Source organism: Sturnira hondurensis, unplaced genomic scaffold (assembly GCF_014824575.4).
Source record: "Sturnira hondurensis isolate 20B ecotype Veracruz unplaced genomic scaffold, ASM1482457v3 Scaffold0007487, whole genome shotgun sequence".
Taxonomy (NCBI): Eukaryota; Metazoa; Chordata; class Mammalia; order Chiroptera; family Phyllostomidae; genus Sturnira; species Sturnira hondurensis.
In genome coordinates, this window is record NW_028080118.1 from 1,965,400 (window position 1) to 1,980,652 (window position 15,253).

Consider the following 15,253-nt stretch of genomic DNA (forward strand, 5'->3'; position numbering starts at 1 on the left):
GATGTTGGAACGTTTAAAGATGTCCTGGAGGTTCCTAAGCCTCTCCTCATTTTTTTGAATTCTCATTTCTTCATTCCTTTCTGGTGGGATGTTTTGTTCTTCCTTCTGGTCCATTCCATTGATTTGAGTCCCCGTTTCCTTTCCATCACTATTGGTTTCCTGTGCATCTCCCTTCATTTCAATTAGTTTAGCCTTCATATATTCCTCTAATTTGTGACTTTGTTCCTCTAATTTGTGACTATAATCTACCAGTTCTGTGAGCATCCTGATAAATAGTGTCCTGAATTGTGCTTCTGAGAGGCTGGCAATTTCTTGGTCGCTTAGAGTTATTGGCTCTGGGACTTTGAGTTCTTCTTGTGCCATCTTTCGGGTTGTTCGTGCCTGTTCCATAGCAGGATCAGAGCCCTAAAATGTTCACTAGAACAGGGCAACTAAATCGCTGGGTTGTGACGTTGTATGTGGGGGCGGGGTCAAAGAGCGACAATGGATCTCACTGGTATTGCAGGGCAACTAAGTCGCTGGGTTGTGACGCTGTATGTGGGAGCGGGGTCAAAGAGGGACTATGGCGTCCTGTCCGCTGCCTGCCACCACGGCCCTCACCGGTGCCGCAGTTGCTGCCGTCACTTGGCCCAGGCGTTTCGTCCCACTGCTCGCGAGTGTGCCACAGCCTTCAGCCCTCGCCCCCTGGGGCCTGCGTGGTCCGTCTCACTGTGCGCGAATATGTGCCTGCGGTCTGCCCCGCACCCCAACTGGTTCTCGTCTGCCTGCGCGCCTGGGTCGGGGGCCCTGTCCTGCCCGACCCTGCTCACTGCTGGCTCCGCCCCTCTTACCGTCCCCGTTGAACGGTTAGATGTAGTCGGACTTCTGTATAATTCAATTTTCTGTCCTTTGGTTGTGTCTTTGTTTCTCCAAACTTCTGTTTTATTCAAACTTGGTTGTGGGAGAAGGCACAGTGTTTCCACCTATGCCTCCATCTTGGCGGAAGTTCAAGGAAATCTCTTTAAGAGAAAGATAGCTTAGGTGTCACATACTCCTTAACCAAGGGAAAACCCAGCATACCTATTTTCATGCCAGAAATTCCCACTGCTAAAAATTAGTTATTTGGCTTCATTCAGTTATTTGTTTCAACAAATATTTATTGAATGCCAAGAATGCACCAAACAGTATTCTAGATACTGTGGTTATAAAAGTAAATGCCCAGAAATTTCTACTACCAGAGAACCTACATTCTATAGGAGGATATAGGCAATAAACAAGATAAGTAAGTAAAATCTGAAAAAAAATAAAGCATGTAGGAAGGATTGTGCAGTGATTGGTAGGGTTTAAATTAGATAAGGTGGTGAAGGAAACTTTACTGAAAAAATGACATTTGAATAAAAGATGTGGCATAATGAACCATGCAAATATCTAAGAGTATTCTAGGCAGATGGAACAGCAATTATAGAGGCCCCAAAGTAGGAGCAAGGCTTATTTATGTTTTCCAGGAATAGCTAGGAGAGCAGTACAGGTAAGTCTGAATTAATGAACAGAAACGTATAGACCATTATAAAGAGTCTAGCTTTTACTGTGTGTAAGAGGAAGATACACTGCAGAGTTTGAAATGGAGAGCGAATATGGAAGGAAGCAAAGGGCCCACTGAACACTATTGCAGTGCTCTAGGTCAATGATAATGATGTTTTAGACCAGAATAGTAGCAATGGGGGTTGTTGAGAAGCTGTCTGGTTCTGGATATACTTCGAAGTACAGTCAACAGGATTTGCTGATGAAACAGATGTGTGTTGTGTGAGGTGGTGGGGAGTTAAGAATAACATCAACATTTTTGCCTAAGCAAATGGAGTTGCCATTTTCTCATTTGGGGAAAACTCCGGAAGAAAAATTTGGGCATGCTGGTAGGGGTGCAATAGGAGCTGAGTTTGAGACATGATAAGTTTGCGGTGCCCATTCATTACTGGCAGTGATGGCATGTAATTAAAGAACAGATTCTGGAGTCAAACTATCTGAATGCAAATTCTCACTTGGCTACTCAATAACTGCCTGACTTGAGCAGATTACTTAATCTGTCTGTGTCCCTGCTTCCTCATCTTTGAATGGAGGTTGATAATAGTCCATACCTGTTTTGTCCCAGTTTCAGCCTATCAGTAACTGATATTGTAGTGGGCCCAGCCTTTGTTCTTATTATGATTGCAAGACCCCCTCAGAAGTAAACATCAGAAAACTTTAAGATTTTATTTATTTACTCTTTTAGAGAGAAAGGAAGGGAGGGAAAAAGAGAGGGAAAGAAACATCAATGTGTAGTTGCCTCTCTTGCACCCCCTACTGGGGACCTGGCCCACAACCCAGGCATGTGCCCTGACTGGGAATTGAACAAGTGACCCTTCGGTTTGCAGGATGGCATTCAATTCACTGAGCCACACCAGCCAGGGCACCATCAGAAAACTTTGAAAAGACACATGTTTCTTAACTACAAGTCCTTAAAATTATATGGGGCCACACAGTGAGGTCTGTGTGTGGGGGTGGGTAGAGAGAGGGAGCATGGCTGGAGTTCTCCTTTTAGTGGGGTTGAGGGTGGGGACCTAGGGTTTCTCTGGCTCACTCTGTGTTGATTAATTTAAAATATAAGAGTGAGGATGTAAAGCACAGAAAAAAAAAGTAGCCTAAAAGGTCAGCTATAAGATACCAACCAAGATCTCTAAAACAAAGGAGTCTGTGGAAGGGTGGGGGAAGGCATTCTGGTTCTTTCTCTAGTCCTGTGGCTGACAACGTGTTTACCTGAGGTAGCCGGCTTTGAGGTGAGTGTCCCTTTGAAGTGGGTGCCTCCTGGGCAATCAAAGCCAAAGTCAGGCACTTGCATTGCAAAAGGCAAAGACAGAAGTCAGGGTTTGCACTACAGTACTTCATAAGGTTGTTGTGAGGATTAAGTGAGTTAATTAAAAAGTGCTTATAAGGTCTTGCAAATAATAAGCACCATAGAAGATAGAAGGATTAGTTTTCTGTATTATTATCATTGCTATTATTTATTATTACTATTAGACATTTCAGTTGAGCTATAACTCAACTTTTGAATATCCAAGTGTAAAGTTCAGGGGATGGATCTAGGTTTCAGACATAAATTTTGGAGTTATCAACATATAGATGCTATTTAAATGAGAGGCAAAGAGACTACCAAAGATGTGAGTGTTAATAGACTCTTCAAGGTCACTGGGACACACTGTACCATTCAGAAGTCTGGAAGACAAAGACCTCAAAAAGGGAACTGAGAAAGAGTAACCAGAGGTGGAAAGGAATCTGAGTGTTTAGTATTCTGGAAACTACATGAAGAAAGTGTATCAAGGAGAATATATATGATCAACTTAGTCAAATGATGCTGAAATGTCAAATAAGAAGAGGTTTTGGAAATAAATAGTGCATTTTAATTCAACTCACTCATTTTTGACCCTGACAAGAGCATTTTTTTTTTTGGAGTGGTTGGAGCATAAGCTTTATTTAGGTTCAAGAGGAAATAGAAAGAGTATATGACAACCATTTCTAGGAGTTTCACTATACAAAGAAATGGGCATGAACCTGGACAAGCAAGTGGGGGTATAGGTTTTTCTTAAGATGATAGAAATGATACTATATTTATATCTGACGATATTGATCTAGGAGAGTGGGAAATTCGATAATGTCAAAGAGGGAGAAGAATTTTCAGGATTGATATGATTAAGGCATGTTTCTTAACATTATTGGATTGAAGAAGACATTGCTTTTCATTACCCCAGAGGAAATTTACTACTATCTAATAAATAAAATGGGGTGCTGACATTGAGATCACATAAAAGGGAAGATAAATTACCAGCAAAAATTTTGAATAAATCAGGGAAGGAGGGTACTTTGGAGCTGGCCTCCCTTCCCACACTGATAAGCCTTATGAACTATTAATAGTCATAGTCTTCAAAGGGCCTATGTTGATAAAAGCACACATCAGCAATTTCTGAAAACTCAATGCCAGAATTATATTATGAATCCTTCTATGTTTTTTTTCATCTGCACAAACCCTAACTTAATCCAGGTTCACCTCTCATCAGAACCACTGTGATAGGTAGGCATCTGTTGCTGGTGGAATTGGGGCTATTTTACAGTGTTGCAAGGAAAGCATTCCAGAAATCTGTATGGGAGGTATGTTCTGTGGTAAGATGTACTGAAATTGAAGTGAACACAAAGACCTGCCCTTGGTTTAGCTCCATCTGGCTGTGAAAAGAGTTGACCTGTGCCTTTAGCAGGGCCAAAACAAAGGCCAGTGTCCAGAGATCCTGTGCCTTATTAAAGCTTAGTTTAGTTCAGCCTTTCTCACTATCTTGATAGCTTAGCTTGTGTTTTCTGCTGCACTGCTGTGCCCAGGCTGCTGTACCCAGGCTGCTGTACCCAGGCTCCTACCTGCCACCTATGTTTGGAGTCTGCATGGCTGTTGGCCACATGACTGCTTGGGCCACATGGTTCCTGAGGTCACATGGTTATGGAGAGAGTGTGTGAGTGCAGGGGGAAGTTCAGGTCACTGAGGGAGAGAGAGCTCTTCTTCCCTGGCATTATATTATCTTGTGATTGGAAAGGACCAGGAACTTTTTCAAAATAACTAATCAACTTCCCAAGCTTCCATGGGCTTCTGATGAGTCCACTCCCTAGCCAATTGATCCCTCTCCCAGGTTAGACTGACAGGCATTTATGGTCAAGCACCTCCTCTTGGGACATTTTGACCTCTATTGTACATGTGCTTACCTACCCTCTGTTCCCCCCAACAATTCAGTACCACAGGGGGAAAAAGAGGGTGTTAATCCTTTGCAGGGTAATGCTGTGATCCCCTGAAATGTGTGAAGCCGTAGCTTCTGAGTGAAGCAAATAGGCATATACTTCCTGGATGATTGTGCTCAACAATGTCCTTTTCTTCTTTCCTTATTGATAATTAGCTGTCTACAGTAACAGTTCTGATGAATGGTTCCGATTGATGCATCCTGCAGTCTCTTCTCCATGCAGCAGAAAGAGAAATCCTTTAAAATCGAAGTCATACTATGTCAACCTTCTGCTACCTTCCATGTCTTTTGTGAATGAAAATTTTATCCCAAACTTGAAAAATACCAAAATCTTAGTTTCTATTAAATATCATGCTAAAGTATGTTCTAAAAAGCCTGCTTAATTTTCCTGTTACACATACTTTCATTTAAGTGTAGCATTATTGTTGAAGTTTATTTGACTAATAATCATCCACAGCTGTTAACATTGAAATTGGTTTAGAGCTCTGGAAGGTTAGAAGCTAACCTGTAGATATTGATAAGTAGTTAGGATTGTGTAGCCTGGTACAGAATTAACCCAAAACAATCATGATTTTACTTTCCTACAGAAATATATTCAAACATATGAGGTCTGTTCAGAAGATATCCAGCAATGTAATAGGAAAAAGAGAGACATTTATTAAAGAAGATACAAGATACAAAAATATTGTACATAGGACAATGACACCTCAGTCCCATTCAAAGTAGTCACCTTGGGACCTCACACAGTTCTTCTATCAGCTGCCCCATCATATTTTTCCCAATCTCATTGATGGTATGAAATCTCTTCCCTTTCAAAGGTGATTTTAGTTTTGGGAAAAGTCAGAAGTTCCAGGGTGCCAAATCTGGACTGTAGGGGGGCTGAATCACCTGGGTGGTTTGATGTTTCACTAAAAAACTCTGCATGAGACGTGATGCATAAGCGGGCACATTGTTATGATGAGGCTGCAAATCTCCAGTTGCCCAAGCTGGAGCCCTCTGAATCATCCGAATAGTATCCACAAAGAAATGTTCAAGCTTAACATGAACTTTGATGCAGATCCGTTGCTCTACTCACTCAGTCATTTTGAATGTAACAGTCACACAGTACACATGCTCACTCAATGGCATCTACTGCCCCCACTGACTAGAACAGTGAAGTTGTCATTGTTTGTGCCATATGCATTCCAGCCCACTCTCCTTGGCTGCCAGTTTACATCAATGTCATGCAAACTGTTCTTGCTACATTGAAAATGGCTGGAGTTTTTCCAGACAGACCTCATATATGTAACTTAGCAATCTTAGGAATTTTTTTTTCTGCCTGACTATATAAATCCTTGTTTGTCACGTAATTTTTGAACTGGCTCTTCTTTCTTTGAAATTGGTTTCCTGATTAATGAAGTTAATAAAATGTTTACACATGCCCACTATCTGTTTAAATGAAAACATTGTAATTCTACTCATGATATTTAAAATAAAATGCAAAGTCGCTCTCATGGCCAAAGGACTCCATGTGATTAGGTTGCTAAGAATACTCTGGGGTCATTCACTTCTAGTCTTCTAATTCTGGCATTCTTGCTGTTTCTAGAACACACTGAGTTAGTTACCTCTGATCTTCAAGTCCTTTCAATGTGCTACTCCTTCTTCTGGAAAGTGTTTCCCCCAGATTTACATTTGGATCCATCCTTCAGATCAGTCAGGTCTGTGTTCAAATGTTACCTCCTGATAAATAGCTCACTGATCATTATTCCCAAAATATCACAAATACACTCCACTTTGTTAAACTCCTTAACCTACTTTACTTTTTCCCCAACATTTCACTACAATCATTTTAAAGAATAAAACATAATTTAAAATAATTTAAAGTGAACACACATCTATCCACCACTGATTCTACTGCTAACATTTGTAATTTTCTCATTGTTTTTAATGCTCCTCCTGCAATTTAAAATCTAGATGTGCAAAAAAATCTAGATGTTCAGTGGGTTTGTCTTTTGGAGCACTGCTGTATCCTCAGTGCTTATTACAACTCTTGATATGTAGCAGATGTGGTAGATTGAAATACTGGTCCTAATTATTCAGTCAACTGTAGTAGTATTACACATCCATGTCCTTATCCTTACCTTATGGTCAATGGGTGGGTTTTACTTATCCACCCATTTTATTTGGTCTTCACCATTTACTTACCTTGATAAATGAAATGTTTGCAGATGTGATGTGAGCACAGGTTTGAAATCTACTTTCAAAGGTGGGCTTATCTTCTTGTCCACTGCCATTGCCATGAGAAGAACATGATCCAACTAACTGCTCTCTCTCTTTAGCCTGCATGCTAGTCTGAGAAACATTGTGAAGCTGACTTGAAATCATTCTGCAGCCTGAATCAATTCTGCCCCAACTGACTTCCAGAGCTGTGAGTGAGGAAATTAATATTTTTGCCTGCCTTTGAGATATTAGGGTTATTTGTCATGCAGTATTCCTGCAGCAATAATTGATTTAGACACTGGGTGTTCAATAAGTATTGTTAAATCAATGAATTAGTGGTAGGTCCTTGACATGTATTACATGATTGCAAAGTATTTTGTTAAACTATCATATATGCTTTAGTTTGGGACTAATACTGCAGTCCTACTTAGAATATATTATTAAAGAAAGTATTAGGATATTAGACTGTGTTAGCTCTTCTTGCTGCCTTCATGAATACATTGCTTTAATTTAGGATCTCCAAAAATGGACTCTGAGATTGAGGGTTTGGAGCTTATGATATTTATTGAGATCAATAGCTGTGAGATGAAAGGAGAAGGAGCAGGGTTGGGAGAGGAAGTAATTAAAGTTCAATGAAGGCTCAAAAAAATCTCATCCAACCTTATTGGCAGCTCTGGAGAGAGTATCACCTCCATATCAGCCCTGGTACCTGATGTAGGCTGCTATGGGCTTTACTTCAGTGGAGGTGATGCTCTACAACTGAGGCAGACCCTGAAGGAACTGACAGCTGGAGAATGTGGGCTGTCACACTTCCAGTAGGTGGGCTGCATGTCTTTCCCTGAAGAATGATCTGGGCAGTACCTCTTTGTCTACTATATATCTAGCATTTGATAAATGTTAGAACTGCTTTTGTATATCACTTGAAATAAGTAGGCCATGGAAGGACCTTCGGATTTGGGTTTAAAGAGATTTTCATTGTGCCCTGGCTGGTGTGGCTCAGTTGGTTGGAGTGTCATCCCATAACTGAAAGGTTGTGGGTTCAGTTCCCATTCAGGGTGCATACCTGGGTTGTGGGTTTGATCCCTGGTCTGGGCATGTCCAATCCCCAGTCCAGGTGCATATGGGAGACAACCAATTGATGTTTCTCTCTCACAGCAATATTTCTCTCTTTCCCTTCCTGTCTCTCTAAAAGTAATGAACAAGTGTGAGGGGACACACACACACACACACACACACACACACACACACAGAGATAGATTCACTGTAATGGCAGCTATTGCAACAGCATCAGACTTGCTTATGGCTGAGTCTTATGTATGTGCCCATGATAATGACTGAGCACTGACGATGAGGAATTAAATACAAAGAACAAAACAAGACTCACCAAGCAGCAAAAGTGGTTAGCAGAGCAAGGCATCTGACCTTAATCTGATATCATTTTCATCAAGTCTGCAAAGTAGTCTCAAGGACTTGACTTCAAAAGTTTATTTTGCAGTACTGTTTGGTGCGTGCCTTACCAATTGTTAGAGCCTGAGGCATACTTGCCCCAGCATTTGCCAGAGACATGTTGGTACCTTTAAAGCTAGATCAACCCTTTGTTGTTTAACCTAGCCTTATTTGGCCACTCCTTCTGGATGTTATAGCCTCTCCGTACAGTGTGTTTAGGCTCTACACTATAATAGTTTCTGGACAAAATTGAGGAAGGGTTTCAAAAGCTCTTATGTCTTAGATCTGGTGTCCCTAGCCTCAAAATTATTGGTCCTAGTGCCCCTCAAATCTAGGCAGGCAGGGACTTGTTATTACAGGAAATTTGAAATTGGTAGGCTAAAATAATTTACATGCTTACTAAAATTAATGTTTAGCAATCAAGAAGTGTTTTATTTAACCATTAGAAAAACATCCAACAGTACAATAACTATTTACCATTATGATAACATTGAACTCTTTAAATAAATTGATTACATTTGAATATATGGTTTAAGGAATAATGAGGTGGTAAGAGTTATATAATAAAGAAAAAGAAATATAGTATCAAAATTAGATTATCTGTCAAACAATGGAAGATTAAAGACTTTGTTTACGGGAATAAGCTAGAAAGAAAAATCATATATGAGAGGGATAAAACTGTACATTTTAGCTTTTATTGGGAAAATGCTAAAGAAATAGTCATTTATCAGTTTTTTTGAATGTCATAGTGGTGATGTTAATTATAATAAATTCACTAAATTATAGGTAATATGACTTTATGAGGAAGTGTTTGAAATTCTAAATTAATTTTTGAAATAACTAATAAAATACATTTGGAAGTATTGGCCTCTTGTTCTGGGAAACATTTTAAATGGAAAAATGTTAATTTTATTGGTGTCGCAATAGGATTATAGGATTACTTACTGATGATAGGTTCACTTAGATGTAATTATTTAAAATCTATATTTGTGGATTTCAGTTTTAGTTTTGTTATACAGAAATCAAAACAAAACATAGCATATTTTGATAACATGAAAAGTGGTAAATGGTACAATATTTAGATACTTCTCAAAAACAGAATATAATCCTTTACTTGTAAATGAAGCCTCTGTATAAAATTTTCTACAAAACTAAAATATAAAGGGTGATATGAATTAGTACATCTAGATGTAAAAAAAAAAAGCTCCTTAAGGTCATGGTACCTGAAAAACCCTTTCAAGTATTGGTGAGATTGCAAGTGACAGAACATTCATTTCAGGGATTCTTTAAAGGGAATTATAGTCTCTATGGAGCAGGAGGTGTTCCTATGCATAAGGCTGGTATGCTTTAAAATTGTAGGGATATTTTGTTTGTGTCTTTCCTAATGTCTTTCTTCAGTGTAGTGCAGATTTCTGAGTCCAGGACTTTTACCTCCTTTGTTAGGTTTATTCCTAGGTACTTTATTTTCTTGCTGCTATATCAAATGTGCAATTTTCCCTGATTTATGTTTCTGATATTTCATTGTTGGTGTACAAAAATGCCTTTCACTTCTGAGCATTGACTTTGTATCTGGCTGTTTTGCTGAATTCACTTGTTAGCTTGAAAAGTTTCTTAGAGGAGTCTGTAGGGTTTTCTATGTACACTGTCATGTCTTCTGCAAACAATGACAGTATTGCTTTCTCCTTTCCAATTTGGATGCCTTTTATTTCTTTTTCTTGTTTGATCACTGTGGCTAGGAATTCCACAGCTACGCTGAATAGAAGTGGTAAAAGCAGACATGCTTGTCTTGTTCCAGATCTTAGTGGGAAGGCTTTTAGTTTTTCCCCGTCAAGCATGTCAGCTGTATGTCTCTCATATATGGACTTTATTATTCTGAGGAATGCTCCCTCTATTCCCACTCTGCTGAGTGTTTTTATCATAAATGGGTAATTTATTTACCTTATCAAATGCTTTTTCTGCATCTATTGATAGGATCATGTGATTTTTGTCTTCCCCTTTGTTTATGTGATGTATTACATTTATTGATTTGCAAATATTGTACCATCCTTGCATCCCTGGGATGAATCCCACTTGGTTGTGGTGTATGCTCTTTTTAATGTATTGCCAGATAGAACAGAATGGAGAGCCCAGTAATAAACCCAAGTCTCTACGGTCAATTAATATTTGACAAAGGGGAAAGAAGCATAAAATGGAGTAAAAATAGCCTTTTCAACAAATGATATTGAGAGATCTGGACAGTGACATACAAAAACAATGAAACTCGATCACCAATTTACACTATATATAAAAATAAACTCAAGATGGATACAAGACTTAAATATAGGTTGTGATAGCATAAAAGTCCTAGAGAACATCGGCAGGAGAATCTCAGACATTCCACGCAGCAACATTTTCACCTATATATCCCCCTAGGACAAGGGACATAAAGGAAAGAATAAACAAATGGAACTTCATCAAAATAGAAAGCTTCTGCACAGCTAAAGAAAACATCAGCAAAATGAAAAGGTTGGTTCAACAACATGGAAAATATATTTGCAAATGATACCTCGGACAAGGGTTTGATATCCAAAATATATAAAGAACTCACACAATTCCACTCCAGGAAGATAAACAATCCAATTAAAAAAATGGGCAAAAGGCCTAGACAAACTTTGCTCCAAGGAGGACATACAGAGGGCCCAGAGATATCTAAAAGGATGCTCTGCCTCACTAGCTATCAGAGATATGCAAATTAAAACCACAATGAGATACCACTTCACACTAGTGAGAATGGCCATGATAAACAAACCAACAAACAGCATGTGCTGTCAAGGTTGTGGAGAAAAGGGAACCCTAGTGAACTGCTGGTGGGAATACAGACGGGTGCAGCCACTGTGGAAAACAGTATGGAGTTTCCTCAGAAAACTACAAATGAAACTGCCTTTTGTCCCAGCAATTCCACTGCTGGGACTACAGCCTAATAATCCTGAAACACTAATTGAAAAGCATCTATGCACCCCAATGTTCATCGTAGCACAATTAACAATACTCAAGGGCTAGAAGCAACCTAAGTGCCCATCAGTAAATGAATGGATAAAAAACCATGGTACATTTATACAATGGAATACTACACAGCAGAAAGAAAGAAGGAGCTACTACCCTTTGCAATGGCATGGATGGAACTGGAGAGCATTATGCTAAGTGAAGTAAGCCAGGCAGTGAAAGACAAATACCATATGATCTCACTTTTAAGTGGAACCTAATCAACAAAACAAACAAGCAAGCAAAATATAACCAGAGACATTGGAATTAAGAGCAATCTGACAGTAGTAACCAGAGGGGAAGTGGGAGGGAATGATGGGGGTGGAAATTGGGAAAGGTTGTTGGGAACATGTATAAAGGATCCATGGACAAAGACAAAGGAGGGTAGGATTAAGGATGGGAGGTGGGAATGGCTGGGGTGGAGGGCAGTGGTGAGGTGATAATGGAGACGACTGTATTTGAACAACAAGAAAAAATGTGCAAAAACTGCAATAAAGCAAAAAAAATTGTAAGGATATTTTAACAAGGTCATTGGGCCAGATTAGTGAAAGGTATTCCTTCACAAGGACAAGTGCATTCTTTAATATTTTGAAACTCTGCATAGGAAAGGAGTGACATGTTAACCCAGGTTCATTCATGGAGCTGGTGTATATGTAGGGTGACAGCTGCCCATTAAACTGTCATCATAGGTCATTTATTCTAACTCCCTTATTTTACACATGAGGAAAATATATCTTGCTCAAGGAATAAACTTTGAATGGTAATGTATTTTAGACGGCTGCTCTTTAGAGTCATATATTACCTATATAAACTTCTGTTCATATTCAAATACAAGATAAAGAGATAAATCTGACTTGTCCAATTCACAGTGAGATATTTAGCAGATCTAGGTCATCAGTTTATTAGTTTTTCTATTGTAGGAACAATGCTGCATTGTCCAATAAGAAAATATTTTAATGGAAATGATATATTTTCATTATTTAAATTAAAAGGTTTAATCTTAAGGATTTAAATGTACTGTCCTGAATTATTTTAGTCTGAATTATTTATGTGTTTAAAATAAGAGTTTTAATTTTATGTATTTAAACTCATATATGTGAATTGTATTCCTAGAAAAGTTCAACTTATGTTAGTTTTATAATCAGAAATAGGAAATCATCCATGATACCATTATTAAAAATAGAAAATGAAACAATACTTACCCTCCCCTGTAGGCTGTTATCATTCTCATCAAACCCAGTTGAAATTTTCTTTCATATTGTTGGAAAAAAGTGGACTAATTAAGAAACTACCATAAAAATAAATTAAGTTTATGGCATTCATTGTTCATTATTTAATTATATTTGTGACATAGCATACTTTTTTCTGATTACCAAAGTAATACATATTAATTGCTATAAATGTAGCAAATGCATAAGACTTCAAAAAGGAAAATAAACACAATTTTGCTTCCGGGAATGAAACTTGTGAACAAGCTGGTATACTTTTTTCTTTTATTGTTTTTATGTATGTGTCTAAATATATAGCTATAATTTAATAATATCTCATTCTATGATGCTCTTTACTGATTGCTTTTTGGATATAATATGTCATAGGAGTTTGCGATAACAATTTAAGATTCCTTTAACATCATTCTTAACAATTGCATCGTTTCCCATGAAAAAATACCTTAGGCTCTGGTGAATGAAGACCAGAGCAGGTTTGAGGATGGCTTAAAATAAAATTTATGGATATCTATTGTTTCTACTCATAAACTTCATTAAGATAAAGAAGATAGGAGGACAGGATAGGCATAGGAGATATATGAGGTAGGGAAGCTTCTGAATGTCTCCTTTCAGTTAGTCTGAAGGAACACATGCCCAAAGTGATGGCAGACACAAAAATCTGTTAGATTCATGGAGCCCTGAGCTCCATGGTTTTTATATCTCCCAGGAGGGTCACTTCACTGCCCTGAAGCACCACATAAAAGCTTAGAAGGCATTCTTTTGCTACTCAAGAAGCACCATTAGCAAGATTTAACTTTAAACTTCCAAATCCTTGCATGACAACAACAAAATGAGAGAATAGGAGTTTTCTACCATCTTCCCATCAAAACATACCTATTTTGACAATCACAGTCAAGAATCCCTTTGTGGAAATCTAGGAGTCCAGCAGAAACATTCTACAACACTGTTGGGGCAAGCATTCCTGAGATTGGAAACACTGAAGAGGATAAGAGAAACTGTTTCACTTTACCTCTATCTCCTCTCCTGCAAGGTAGCACAGCTCAGTGCCAAGAGAGAACTTGGCCTGCTGTTTCTGCCACAGGGAAAAATGAGAGCCTGTGAGTCAGCATTCAGCTTCCTCAGCTTTGCAGGACACTGCCAAAGAAGCTCAGTTATTTTTCATCTTGTCCAGAAAAAACAGATGTGCCTCACAACTGGATGGTCAGAAGGAACTGGAAGAACTGCAACCAGGGTTCTCTGGAAGCATCGCGAGGATGTGGATCCTACTAAGTGCTTCAGACTTCATGAGGAAGCCTATCTGCAAGTCACTGGGGATGTCTCCCCTGTGGATTTCCCCAACAGGCCCACAGGCAACCCCAATGCTCTGTGTACTTCACGCCCCCCACCCCCCGAAAGTGGCAGTCTCCTTCTGCATGCACTTGAGGACCTCCAGTGCAAGTTTTTGTAGATGTCTAGTGAGCATGCACAGAAAGCTGGCCTGACTGCAGGATTTGAAAAAGAGCACACAAACTTGAGCAGGCAGCACCACCCTAGGGAAAGCAAACAGGAGGCTGTCAGCACTTGGCCTGGAATTACCCAGTGAAAGAAGTCATGCAATGCTAAGAATTCCCCTCCCTTGCAAGAGGAAACAAGAAGTGTGGAATAGTTGTATCAATATAAAAGGTCTGACTAAACTTCAGTATACCAGCAGGGCTGACAAAGGTATTTCTCTCCTGAAACCAGTCAATAGAGAATGTTTTCTTAATTTCTCTTTGAATAGTTTGTTGTTAGTGTATAGCAATACAATTGTATGTCAATTTTGAGCCCTGCAACTTTACTAAATTGTTTACTAGTTCTGACAATGTTTTTGGTGAGTCCTGAGGGCTCTCTCTACACAAAATCATGTCTTCTGCAGAGACAACTGAACTTTTTCCTTTCTGATTTGGATGTCTTTCTTTCCTTTTCTTGCCTAACTTCTCTGACTAGGACTTCCAATAGCATGTGGTATTTAACTGATGAGAGTGAATATCTTTGTCTTGTTCCTCATCTTAGAAGAAAAACTTGCAGCTTTTCATTCTTGTTTATGGTATTAGCTGCATGGTCATATGTGGCCTCTGTTAATGTTGAAGTAAATTCCTTCTGCAACTAATTTGTTCAGAGTTTCTTTTAATCATAAAATGGTATTTAATTTTGTCAACTTCAACTTCTGTATCTATTGAGATGATCATATAGTTTGTATTCTTTCTCTTTATGTGGTATATCACATTTATTGATTTCTTTATATTGAATTCTTGCTTCATCCCAAGAATAAATACAACGTCATCATGGTTCTTGATATTTTTAAAGTTTTTTTATTGTTGTTCAAGTACAATTGTTATTATATTCCCCCTCTTTACTCCTCCAACCTCAGCCATCCCCACTTTCCACCCTTGATCCTACCTCCACTTTGATTTTGTCCATGTGTCCTTTATAGATCTATAAAGGATTATGATATTTCTATGTGATATTGAATTCTGTCTCTTAGTAATTTGTTGAGAATTTTTACATCTATGATCATCAAAGATATAGGTCTGTAACTTTCTTTTTCTGTAGTGTCCT